Source organism: Thermobia domestica, chromosome 6 (assembly GCF_964235325.1).
Source record: "Thermobia domestica chromosome 6, izTheDome1.hap1.1, whole genome shotgun sequence".
In the NCBI taxonomy this organism is placed as follows: domain Eukaryota; kingdom Metazoa; phylum Arthropoda; class Insecta; order Zygentoma; family Lepismatidae; genus Thermobia; species Thermobia domestica.
The window spans coordinates 212,321,211-212,335,355 of NC_137459.1; positions in this window are offsets into that span (position 1 = coordinate 212,321,211).

Sequence of the window (14,145 nt, forward strand, 5' to 3'; positions counted from 1 at the left end):
GAAAAAGCGACCTTGAAATTCGATACTGGTGGGAGAGTGGATCATTTTTCTCCCCACATTGAATGCCTATTTTGACCCACTAACATTGATTCACAAAACGTGGAAATAGGCTTACAAAACGGTAGAAAACACACAGAAGATGGTGTGAAGGAAACGACCTCGAAATCGTTCCTGACGGAACAGCATTAACTTGTTCCGCCATATTTGTAGGATAACATTGACCCATTTCCGGTGACGCAGAAAACGAGGAAATAGGCGCACAAAACGACACAAAAATTTCCATCTAATTAAGCTAAATTTCCATTTAAGTTTGTAAGCTTAATTATATGGAAAATTTTATACATTTTTTCTTTACGTTGGTCTACTTTACGTTGATTTGGGACTTTTAAATTTTATTTAGTTTTCCACTGAAAAGTATCTATAATTCAACAAGGAAATAATTATTAATTATAATTATTATCTATATAATTGAATTCACTGTAATTAGTTCCATAACAAACACTTTACCATTTCGTACTAGCTGTTATGCCCGTTCTTCGCATGGATCAGATAAAATATCAATGTAAACGAACTGAACAACGGGAGAACAATTAAGAAACATTTCTAAAATTGTATATATTTTGTGTGAATATATATCCAACAACGTACATGCGTTTTCATTGGGAAGGCCGATGGGGGCTGAATTTGAACGTATACACTATCGGGAGTGTCATTATACGTCTGAGCAACCCCAATAAATATGGATTCGACACAAATTCTACTAGTTTTACATGTCCCGGTGAACCACCCCTCAGACCCCTTTGGTTCGTATTGTGAAAAAATCTCCTCTGGCACCCACCAACCCCCAACCAATACCGCGAAAACTATGAATGTGACACTAACATCTGTCATTTTCTACTACTCTTTACATATGCCGGTAAAAGTCCCTGTAATCCTCTGGTTCCAATTTTGAAAAAAAAACAATGCCTCTGGCCCACAGCCGATGGGGGCTGTATTTGGAAGTCAACGCCTGTGGAAGTATCACCATTCATCTCAGCGACAGCGAAAACTATGGATTTGACACTAATATCGGTCACTTTCCATTATTTTGACATGTCTCGCAATTCCCCACCCCCGGTGACACCCGGCCCGCAAACAATGGTGGCTAAATTTGAAAATCATCGCTAATGAAAGTATCACCATTGATCTCAGCCACCACGAAAACTACGGATTTGACATCGGTCATTGTGGATTATTTTTACATGTCTCGTGATCCCCTTTATAATGCCCCTCCTTCTTAGCTGATGGGGGCTAAATATGAAATTAACCGCGGTCTTGAGTTTCACCATTGAGCTCAGCTATCCCGAAAACTATGGATTTGACATTAATATCGGTCATTTTCGATTATTTTTACATGTCTCGGAATTCCCCCCTCTGGTGACCCAAGACCCGCATACAAAGGTGGATGAATTTGAAAGTCATCGCTAATGGTAGTGTCGCCATTGATATCAGCAACCGCGAAAACTATGGATTTGACACTAATATCGGTCATTTTGGATTACTTTTACGTTTCGGTATCCCCCCCCCCCGTTGACCCACGGCCCGCAGCCGAATACGGTGAATTTGGAAGTTAATGCGATCGGAGTTTCACCATTGATCTCAGCGACCGCGAAAACTTTGAAATCGACACTGATATCGTTCTACTTTTACATGTCCTGGTAAACGCCCCCCCTGAGACCCCCTGGGCCGAATTTTATTGAAAACGCTTTGAATTGGTGTGGGACCTGGACCAAGGTATCTTTGACCAAAATTTGGTAACTCTCGGTCGACTTTTCTGGTCCCCAGGCCGGTCCCGGTAAACGTCCCCTGGAGACCCCCAGGTAAGGAATTAAAAAGAACTCTTCCTCTTGGTTTGGGGCCTAGACCAAGCTACCCGTGACCAAATTTTGAAGAGTTTCGGTCCACTCGTCTCGTCCACAGGCCGCACAAAGATAGACAGACAGACACACGAACAAACTCTATTTTATTTATATTAGAAAGGTCAGATCCGCCGTTATTGTATTAGTGCGGTGCTTGAGCGATTGATCGTAGAAATTCAAACTCTGATGAGTGATAATTTTATAGGCTTGTTTTATTACAAGCTTAAACTCTTTAGTCAGTAGAGAAGAGGGCGTAAATCATGGGTCAGAGTTGATGACAATCGGTTTTGGTGGGTCTGTGGGTCACAGTGGATAAGAGTGGTTTATGGTGGGTGGTGGGTCACGGTGGGTCGTGGGTCACGACGGGTGGTGAGTCAATTGGTCGTGGCTAAAGTTGTCATTGCCCCACGCCCTCTCTGAACTACAGTGTTGAAAATTAATCAGTGAAAATCAATTGCAATTGATCAATCAATTGAAAGTAATTGCTGTGGAAATCAATTGCCAATTAATATCAATTACGATTGAATTACAGAATTCAATTGCAATTACCTTCCACTGCAATTACTTTCAATCAATTGATCAATTGCAATTGATTCTCCTTTTTTAATGGCCAGCTGCAATTAACAATTAACCATTACTTATTTCAATTGTTAATTGCAATTAACAATTAAATTTACAGATTAATTGTTAATTGTTAATTCAATTGAAATTTGCCCAACACTGCTGCACAAACGATGCACAAACGTTTGTCACCATTTTCGACCATTTTAGAGAAAGTGGGGAGTCTAACGTTCAGACAGCCGCCAACTTTGTTTTTGTTCTAGCTCATTGCTCATTGTTGCAAAAAGGAGAATTTGTGTTGCACATTTCTGCAGAGACGATGCACAAACGTTTGACATCATTTTGAAAAGGGAAAAAGGAAAAGAAAAAGAAAGAAAGAGCAATAACAAAGCTCCACTCGCTCTGTAACAAATGAGATGCATGGAATAAGTCGTGATTGGGAATCCTTCACCCCTGGTGGGGATATTCATGAAGCTATTAGTTTATGTCTAATTATATAGGAATGCATTATCCATTTCTTACTTTCGAACATACAAGGATCAACCAAAATGAGAAAACTTTTATATCGGACTTCTGAAGAAAAATAAAATAAAATAAAATAAATACATGACCGTGTTTATTATATATATAGAATTCCCAGCCACGACCCCCTTTACAATTTTATTCACAACAGAAGAAGAAGATAAAGAAAGGAAAAGGAAGATAGGATAGAAGGAGAGGAAAAGAGGGAAAGTGAGGTGAGAAAAGAGGGAAACTGTTACCGGATATTTTTTAGAAATATGGTAAAGGAAAGTGAATAATTATCGAATTGGGATCATTTCCAATAGCTATTGATTGAATATTTGGTATTAAGGTGATCAAAGGTAGACACATGTTAACCCATACTTCCCAGACCTAGATCCATTTAACCCCAACTACCTAATTATCCCAATCTAGCTCTGAAATAGATGAGAAAGATTAATTTGACAGTTTATTCAATATTTAGGAAAGTTCTTGACCAGTATCCAGTATTTAAAGTATAAATGATGAACGCCATGCTAGAATTGACTACAGAGAAGAACAAAAAAATCAAAGTAACACACATGCTTGTCGATGATTTTGACTTTCGAAGTTCTCCCATGACGATCGTTCGTTCAGGGTATTTCTGTCCTTTTTGCTTCCTTTATAGAGCCAACCTAAGTTGAGTTAGTATTTACTTTTCAAGACTTTACTTGTCAACTACTATTAATTACAGTAAGTCACACGCATATGTCAAAAGAATTGGTGCACTTAATACTAAACCTACATTTCACTTACACTCACATTCATACAGGACAATGTATAGGTCAGGTTGCATTTATTTGAATTAAACTAACCTAAATACATTTCTATAGACATTTATTACATTCCAAGAAAACTTAGTTTGACATAACAGGTAAAAGATTGATACATGAATTTAAAAAAGAATATAGGCCTAATAATAATAATATGGTTCATAGGCATGCACAGAAATATGTTACTTTCAACAAGATTGAATAACACATTTCTCTTTGTATATACATTAAGAGTTGAACTACGTTAAAAAATCGAAAAACGAAAGAAGAAAAGGAAAAAAATCAATGGTCAACATTGAACATATTTAAGATTCAGTACAAAGAATACATATCAAGGTGAATGAAGAAAAAAATATAATTGGTTAATCATTTGGAAAAAAAAACTTTAGTAGCATTTTTATTGAGTCTATATCCCAAGAGGAGAAATTTCGACAATTTTATGAGTCCTTCTCTCACCTCGATAATAACTCTTTTATCAACTCTCTTTATGCACTATGATTGGCGTCTATGAGAGTAGTTATTCATTTTTCTTAACTACAGACAAAGATAGTTGCTTCACATTACATATATTTTCGATTTAGTAATTTGACGCACTTGGTATGAAAATTCCAAATTCCTTGAGATTTAAAATAGTGAATTTAGTTCCAAATATTGAGAACATATTTTCATTATACGATATTTTAATGGAGCTAGGTCTCTGGACCTATCCTAGGTCCTGTATTTACGTGACGTAATTATTAGCCACATTCAGTTCAATTTAAGATCACTAAATTTTATTTCTGGTCTAGATCGTGGAGTCAAGAGATTCTAGTCACTGAACTGGCGAATGACAAATAGTTATGTTTCCAGTCATAGGGAAAGGATTTGGTTCACACTGTTTCATAATTCACTGATTTCGCTATGGTTTCACAAAATAACTTTAGATAAGGATTAGGGTTATTTTACGGCCTGTTACTTGTTCTATTTAAATGCAACATTTAACATAGTATTAAAAATTTAATAGTTATGAACATTACTAACAAATCCGAAGGTGTTATTTATTACAAGTTAAGCGGTAATATTTTACAATCACAAAAATTTGGTCAATATCGGGTGTCAAAAATCTATGACAACCTAAAACAACCAGGGTAAATACCGAGTCCTTTTCATATATATTCGCTTATATATATATATATATATATATATATATATATTCATATTACTCAATATAATAAATTTTATTCTATACATTGCTATAGGTTGCGACATTGAAATGTATATATAAACCCGATAGTAGAGTGGGGTCACTTGGGGGAAGTTTTTCTCCTACTGCGCATGCGCAAACCCTGGACGCTGATTGGCTGGCGCAGGTCACGTGACCCCGCCACGCCCCTTGACGCTGATTGGTTGGCCACGCCCCCTTCACGCTGATTGGTCGGCGCAGGCCACGCCCCCGGCCACGCCCCCTGACGCTGATTGGTTGGCCACGCCCCTTCACGCCGATTGGTCGGTGCCCGCCACGCCCCTTGACGCTGATCGGTCACGCTCTTTTACGACCTCCTATCTACTGCGCTGACTGGCTGGCAGCGGACCCCACCGATTGGCTGGCGCGGGACTCCCTTCCGATTGGCTGGCAGCGGACCCCGCCCCGTACGCACCGATTGGCTGGCGCAGGACCCTCCCTCTTTACGCTGATTGGTCGGCCACGCGCACGCTCTGCGCTGATTGATCTGCGCCGCACACCGCACACATGCCACGCGCCACATAAGACTCGTCCCCTTTTATGAGCACTTTACGAACACATAACATAGCACATATTACACAAAGACTCGTTCCCTTTTATGAGCACTTTACGAACACATAGCAGAGCTAATAAAGAGTATGGCATATTTTCCAACTCCAATTTAAACATAGCAGAATTAATAAAAGAGTATGGCTTATTTTCTTTTACGGGGGTAGCAACACCCCCAACCCTCCTCCTTTCTCATCCAGGGCTTGGGACCGGCAATGGCGGAGTTTAAAAAAATAATACCATCATACTCTCATAAATGAATAAAGCATAACATCATTAGCATCAATATTGGTGAGTGAGAATTTGTTTAAGAAATCGTGCAGCGAATAACCAGATGCACGACATGCTAGATATAGAAAACAGTAATGTCCACAAAATCGAGATAAATCACCTTGAATACGTCTATTATTCCATGTATAATACAGACAGTTTCGTTTTAAAAACCTTATATGATGTTGTATATAGGGAGGTATACCATAGCTATCGAAATACTCTCCCACACGCATATTAGATATATAAACAGCAACCCAATGTTTACCAGGCTTATCACTAGAATCAGTATTTATAATTATGGCGGCTGGAAATGTATGAATAAACAAAGGTAACTCATCAGCGGCATACACACCAATAAAATGATCTTTAGGCAAATTTTGTTGTAATGCTTCATAAATCTCAATTGTATTTAACATTTTTAATTAATATATACTTTTCTCTGGAAATCAATTTCTAATTCTGAAGAGAATTCAGCATAAATAATTGCTGTTACAGGAGATGGCAGTGCTTTTTTAAAATGAACCTCTAGGCGTACACTTCCTTGCCGTTGTGGGCTAGTATGAAATCCAGCGCTAGCACTAGAATCGGGAGTTAAATCAAACACCAGTAGAGTATAACCATTAGGATATTCGGCTAGTGAAATATTATTACCTTGATTAGAATAATAAATACCTGAACCTGTAAATAACGTGGAATATGCTTGTATATATAGCTTATTATCAAAATCAGGTTGTAGTGGTTTGGAAGGCACAGGCGTTCCATCAACATACAGTGTAAAAAATGACATATTAAAATGCTGAAAATTGAACGGATTTGTCTGATAAGTACCATTAAAAGCAGTATTAGTAACAAAACCAATAATAATACGTTTAGGCACTAGGCCTGAAAATAGATCTGGAAGTGTATATCCATAATTCCTTGTGGCAGCGTTTCAGTCTTCACTTGCACTTTTGTTATAGGATATTTTACTCTAAATTTAGGATTTTGTAATACTTTATTTTGCGCTATTTTAACTGCTGGTGATACATCAACCTTTTTCACAAGCAATGTTGCATCTGTAATTACAACTTTTCCATCAGCATCTGCGTCACCCATTAGACAGAATGTAGGTTTAGCTGGAATTAGTTTAATGCGTAGTTGTACACCATTCAGTAAAAATTTCTCCTGATTAAATATATCAGCATGAATATAACCCAATAGTTCAAATGACTGACTTAAAGTAGTGAGAAGAAAACGTTGTTTAAATCCTACATTAGCTTCGGCCACACTGTCCATATGCCCTGCAGTATCTTTAAACCACATTGATGTTTGAAGATGCGTTGATTTAGCTTCAGCATTATAATTTAGCAGTTTTTCGATATACGATCGATATGGATATGTGTGTGAAGAGTAGGAAATAAGTTGATTATTTAAATATAATTCCAATTCACTGAACATTGCATTGAGAAAATCATTTACAGGGCCGATTTTCTTATCGGCAGAAGTTAAATTAGAACCATCTGATTTAGTAATTTTACCTTTAATATAAAACATTGTGTGCGATAAGTCAATATAGTCATCCCCATGACCGGGGACAACAAATTCTATTGGTGCATTATCAGCTATCGAAGCCACAGGCTTATATGGAACTATTTTATTACCTACAATACTGGTTTGAGTGGGTAAACCAGCAAATAAATCTAATTCTGATTTCATACACTCACACTGCATTTTTTTCTCTCTATTAATATTCACACATGGTAAAATTTATAATACCGTATTACGTTTGCGAAAATGTAATTTTACACATACACTGCCATGTTGGAAAGGAAGTGGATTGCCTGTACTATCTCTCAAATCAATAATAATTTGATCAAATTGTTTACGTTGCACGGGGACATAGTGAGGATTGTCAAAAATATGTACATTATTAATACCATACTCTGTAATATTTGTATTTATAATACGTAACAATGGAGCTACTGTGTCACCCACCATTTGTGGTTCTACAATATCACTGTAAATATACATAAGTGTAGGTAGCGATTTTTGTAAATCAGGTGGATAACGAGCATGATGCACAACTGCAATATCTTCTTGTTGTATGTGATCAAAGCCTAGTATTCTGGCTAGTTCAGGAGATAGACGTACTTCTATACGCCTCTCTTGATCTTTTATTACTCTACTGACTTCAATTCGTTTTACTGACGCTTTAACTTTTAATTGTAAATTTAATATATCACTTTTATGATTAATTTGAGATAGAATATCATCAACATTATAATAGTGTCCTGGTAAGATTTTAGTTATGTTCCAGCTTTCTGTATTCATGAGACGGTAATAAATATTATTAGTATATTTGGAAACATTCTGAAATGAATTTGTATAATGTACTTCAACAACTGCCGTCTCCCACTCACCTTTCTCTAGCACCAATGGATGATATAATTTGGTAGTATAACATGACAAAGTATTTTGTGGAAAATACTCCATAGAACTGTTACTCGGTAGTGTAAGATAAAAACTAGTCTGTTCCATATTAATCAAAAATATCACTCTTCCTTTTCTTTGTACCACCAGTCGTCTTTGCAAAATGAACTTTTCTCCGTTTTCTTCCAGATCCTACCAACACTTGATTTATTTTATTTTGAGCTTTAGTTTTTAAATTATTTTTAGCTTCTTGCCAACGTGATGTTAAAGCTTCGTCAATAGGTCTATTATCACCTAATACATCTCCAGCTACATTAATTCCTGTACGTAACAATTCTTTACCAACAGTTTTTGCTCCTTGTTTAATTAACGGAAATACACTTCGAAATAAACCACCTAAAAAACTTCCAATACCATAACCTTCTTGATATGGTGCACCTCTATACACGTTATAACCACCTCCTGCTTGGTGAGTATAGCATTTAAAGTATGGATCATTCATTATTATTATTATTTTTTCCTATATACACAATATAACAGTCGTTTATAATATTGTATTGCGGCTAAATGTTTTTTAAATGTGACACAGGAATCCATGAATTAAAGGAAGGGGGATATCCCCGCCAACGAACAAGTACACGTTTACCTTTAACTTCTAAAATTTCGTCTATTTCATAAACTTTAGGCAGAGGCACTCCTTGTAATTCCTCCTCGTAAAATGTACCATCAATTACTTCACCATTTAAGTCCTCCAACACATAAACCACTTTCTTTTCCTTATGTATCACATGTTTTATTTTAAATATTTCTACAGTCCACTTTTCTTTGTACCCTTTCTCAAAATGCCGTTTTACTTTAGTAATGCGCACAGTATCACCTTTTTTATATTTTGCAATGTTAGTATGTGGCATCGGTTTTATTAATTTATTCCAAACTTGTTGAAAAGTGTCCTGGTTCACACTGGCGGGTGGTAATTGATGAGCTCTATGCGGTCTAGAATTATATGCCTGAACAAGTTTCGATAGCACATCTATGTATCGGTAAGTCTTCTTGGCTGTAAAATATTTCCACATTCGTTCTTTAAGAGTTCGATTAAAACGTTCCACCACACTTGCTTTAATTTCGGAGTTTTGTGTTGTGAAGAATTTAATATTTTGCTTTTTTAAGTATAACTGAAATGGTCTATTAACAAACTCTGTACCTTTATCTGTTTGTAGACGTAAGGGTCTACGACGTGTAGATGCAAATATTTGCTTAAATGCTTTTATAATGTTTTCACCAGTTTTTGTACGTACAGGCACAGCCCAGGCATAACGACTAAACAAATCAATCACTGTTAAAATATACCTATTACCATCATTATACTTCTGCAGACTGTGCATATCGTTTAAATCAGCTTGCCACTGATCGTCGATATTGAACACTAAATAGGGATTACGTGGAAACTTTTTACGTACAGGCTTAAGTAGTAGAAAATGGATCGATCTGGCTCAGTTTTAATCAACTCACAAGCCCCTGGGAAAATGACCACCTTGCACCGTGAGCCCACGGCCTTTTACGACCTCCATTTTAGGGGTGTATTCATTCCCTTTTACGAGCACTTTTAAGGGGGTGTATTCGTTCTCTTTTACGAGCACATTTTAGGGGGTGAACTCATTCCCTTTTATGAGCATATTTTCCAACCCCTATGAACATCAGACTACGTAACATAACGAACATACAGAAGAGCAAATTGAACTCGTTCCCTTTTATGAACACTCTTTCAGGGGTGAACTCGTTCCCTTTTATGAGCATATTTTCCAACCCCTATTCTGAACATAGCAGAAATTAGGAACACATAGAAGAGCAGATAACACATAACACTACGTAACACACAGCAGAACAGATAACACATAAGAGTACGTAACATAACAAGGGTGAACTCGTTCCCTTTTATGAGCATATTTTTCAACCCCTATTTTAGCATAGCAGAAATTACACTGAGACTATGAACACACAACAGAACAGATAATACATAGCACAGCTAATAAAAGAACATGGCTTATTTTTTAACCCCTATTTTAACATAGCAGAAATTACACTGAGACTATGAACACACAGCAGAACAGATAATACATAGCACAGCTAATAAAAGAGCATGGCTTATTTTCCAAACCTTATTTTAACACAGCAGAAATTACACTGAGACTATGAACACATAGCAGAGCATAAGACTACGTAACACACAACAACCTCCATTTTAGGGGTGGACTCGTTCTCTTTTATGAGCATATTTTTCAACCCCTATTTTAACATAGCAGAAGATTACGAACACATAGCAGAGGTGTATTCGTTTTCAACCCCTTAGCATAAGACTATGCAACATAGCAGTTACGAACACATAGTAGAGCAGATAATAAACACAACAACCTCCATTTTAGGGGTGAATTTATTCCCTTTTATGAGCATATTTTCCAACCCCTATTTCAACATGACAGAGACTACGAAACATGGCGGACATAGCACAGGGGGTGTATTCATTTTCTCCACCCCTAATGAAATTACATAGGAGAGCAGATAATACATAAGATTCGTTCCCTTTTATGAACACTTTTTAGGGGGTGAACTCGTTCCCTTTTATGATTACTTTTTCAACCCCTATTTTGAACATTTTAACATAGCAGAAATGACATAAGCATGTCCTCAAACTACTGACCATCGTAAACAAAGGTCAAACTCGAAAACGAAACAACATATCGAGGTGCTGTTTCCACATTTAGCAATTGATCATCAAGGTCAAAAATTAAAACTCGAAAACAGAGCCACATTTAGCAATAGGTCATCAGGTACTACATGTCCCAAAATTAGTGGTCATCGAGGTCAAAGGGCAAAATACTTAAAACCAAATAACTCTCAAATGGATCCACATATTGAGATGCTGTTTCCAAATCTAGTAACTGGTCATCAACTACTACAAGTTCCAAAATAGTGGCCATCGAGGTCAAAGGTCACAGTACTTAAAACCTAATTACTCGAAAATGGATCCACGTATCGAGGTGCTGTTTCCACATTTAGCAATTGGTCATCAGGTACTACAAGTTCCAAAATAATGACCATCGAGGTCAAAGGTCAAAATACTTAAAACCTAATATCTCGAAAACGAAGCAACATATTGAGGTGCTGTTTCCAAATCAAGTAATAGGTCATCAACTAGTACATGTTAAAAAGTACTGATCATCGAGGTCAAAGGTCAACATACTTAAAACCTAATAACACGAAAACTGAGCCACATATTGAAGTGCTGTTTCCAAATCTAGTAACTGGTCATCAACTACTACAAGTTCCAAAATAATGACCATCGAGGTCAAAGGTCAACATACTTAAAACCAAATAACTCTTAAATGGATCCACATATTGAGGTGCTGTTTCCAAATCTAGTAACTGGTCATAAACTACTACAAGTTTCAAAATAGTGGCCATCGAGGTCAAAGGTCAACATACTTAAAACCTAATAACACGAAAACTGAGCCACATATTGAGATGCTGTTTTCAAATCTAGTAACTGGTCATCATCTACTACAAGTTCCAAAATAGTGGTCATCGAGGTCAAAGGTCACAGTACTTAAAACCTAATTACTTGAAAACGGAGCCACATACTCAGGTGCTGTTTCCACATTTAGTAATCGGTCACCAACTACTAAATGTCCCAAAATTAGTGGTCATCGAGGTCAAAGGCCAAAATACTTAAAACCAAATAACTCTTAAATGGATCCACATATTGAGGTGCTGTTTCCACATTTAGTAATTGTTCATCAACCACTGCAAGTTTCAAAAATAATGACCATCGAGGTCAAAGGTCAGCATACTTAAAACCTAATAACTCGAAAACGGATCCACATATTGAGATGGTGTTTCCAAATATAGTAATTGGTCATCAGGTACCACAAGTTCCAAAATAATGATCATCGAGGTCAAAGGTCAACATACTTAAAATCTAATAACTCGAAAATGGATCCACATACTGAGGTGCTGTGTCCACATTTAGCAATTGGCCATCAACTACTACAAGCTCCAAAATAATGACCATCGAGGTCAAAGGTCAAAATACTTAAAACCTAATAACACGAAAACTGAGCCACATATTGAGGTGCTGTTTCCAAATCTAGTAACTGGTCATCAACTACTACAAGTTCCAAAATACTAATCATCGAGGTCAAACGTCAAACTCGAAAACGGAGCCAAATATTGAGGTGGTGTTTCCACATTTAGTAATCGACCACCAACTACTACAAGTTTCAAAATAATGACCATCGAGAGCTTGTAAACGGAGCAACGGATTGAGGTGTTGTTTCCAAATCTAGTAATAGGTCATCAACTAGTAAATGTTAAAAAGTACTGATCATCGAGGTCAAAGGTCAAAATAATTAAAACCCAATAACTCGAAAACGAAGCAACGTATTGAGGTGCTGTTTCCAAATCTAGTAACTGGTCATCAACTATTACATGTTCCAAAAGTACTCACTATCGAGGTCAAAGGTCAAATATTTAAGCCTTAATAACTTTAAACAAAACCTGTGTGACCTATTCAGTTTTGTACCAAGCAGAGAGAAGTGAAGAATGAATAAATATGACTGGCTTACTTCGAGAAAGAAAGCAAAGATGTTTCATTTTTAACTAGCTGAGAATTTTAAATCATCTTGTATTATTTAAACAAACGAAAGGATAAATTTTATACCAATGAGAAATGCCATTTTATACCATTTTGTATTACTCCAATAAACGAAGGAATACCAGAAAAAAATAAGTGAAGAATGAATAAAATTTAGGTGGATTATTTTCTTTTGTACCAATTGGAAAAGAGAAGAAGAGCTACATTAACTAGCTCATTATGTACTGTTTAAACAAACGAAAATTGACAATTATGTAACTTTTGAAATACTGAAATGTTCTATTTTTGTATCAATCAGAAAAACCCGAAGAAGGATCATTTTAACAACTTCATAATTTCGATGTTCTACTTTTTATACCAACGAGAAAAAATGAACTAGCTGAATATTTAAATATACGAAAGAATAAATTTAAGTGACCTATTCAATTTTGTACCAATGAGAAATGGCTCAGCAAAAGGCGAAGAAGGACTATTTTAAACAATGGAGTATTTAGTTTTGCACCATTTTGGAGTATTCAAATAAACAAAGGACTTATAATTTGTGTCAACTCTAAAATCAATTAAACGAAGTAATGCATTTGAAAAACCGAAGTTGAGTATTTTATACCATTTTGTATTATTTCAACAACCAAAGGAATAAGCAAAAGAAAAGGATTATTTTATATCATTTTAAACTAGTCTAATAAACGAAGGCATAAATATGAATGAGCTATTCAATTTTGTAGCTGAGTATTTTAACGAAAGAACAAAATTGTACTAACTAGAAAAAACCGAAGAAGGCCCCATTTTAACTAACTGAGAATTTCTGTACCTTTTTTGTACTATTTAAACAAACGATGGAATAAATTTAAGTGACCTATTCAATTTTGCACCAATGAGAAAAGGCATTTAACTGGCTCGGAATTTGAGTTGTCTATTCAGTTTTGTACCAACCTAAGAAGAAGGGCGAAGAAGGACTATTTTATAATTTTACTACTCAAATAAGCAATGGAGTATTTAGTTTTGTACCACCGAGAAAAACAAAGAAATTGCACCATTTTGGAGTATTCAAATTAACAAAGGACTTATAATTTGTGTCAACTCTAAAAACGGCCATTTTGTATTATTTCAACAAACAAAAGAAAAAGCAAAAAGGACCATTTTAAACTATTTAAATAAACGAAGGCATAAACATGAGTGAGACCAGAGAAAAACCGAAGAAGGTCCATTTTAACTAACTGAGAATTTCTGTACCTTTTTGTACTATTTAAACAAACGATGGGATAAATTTGA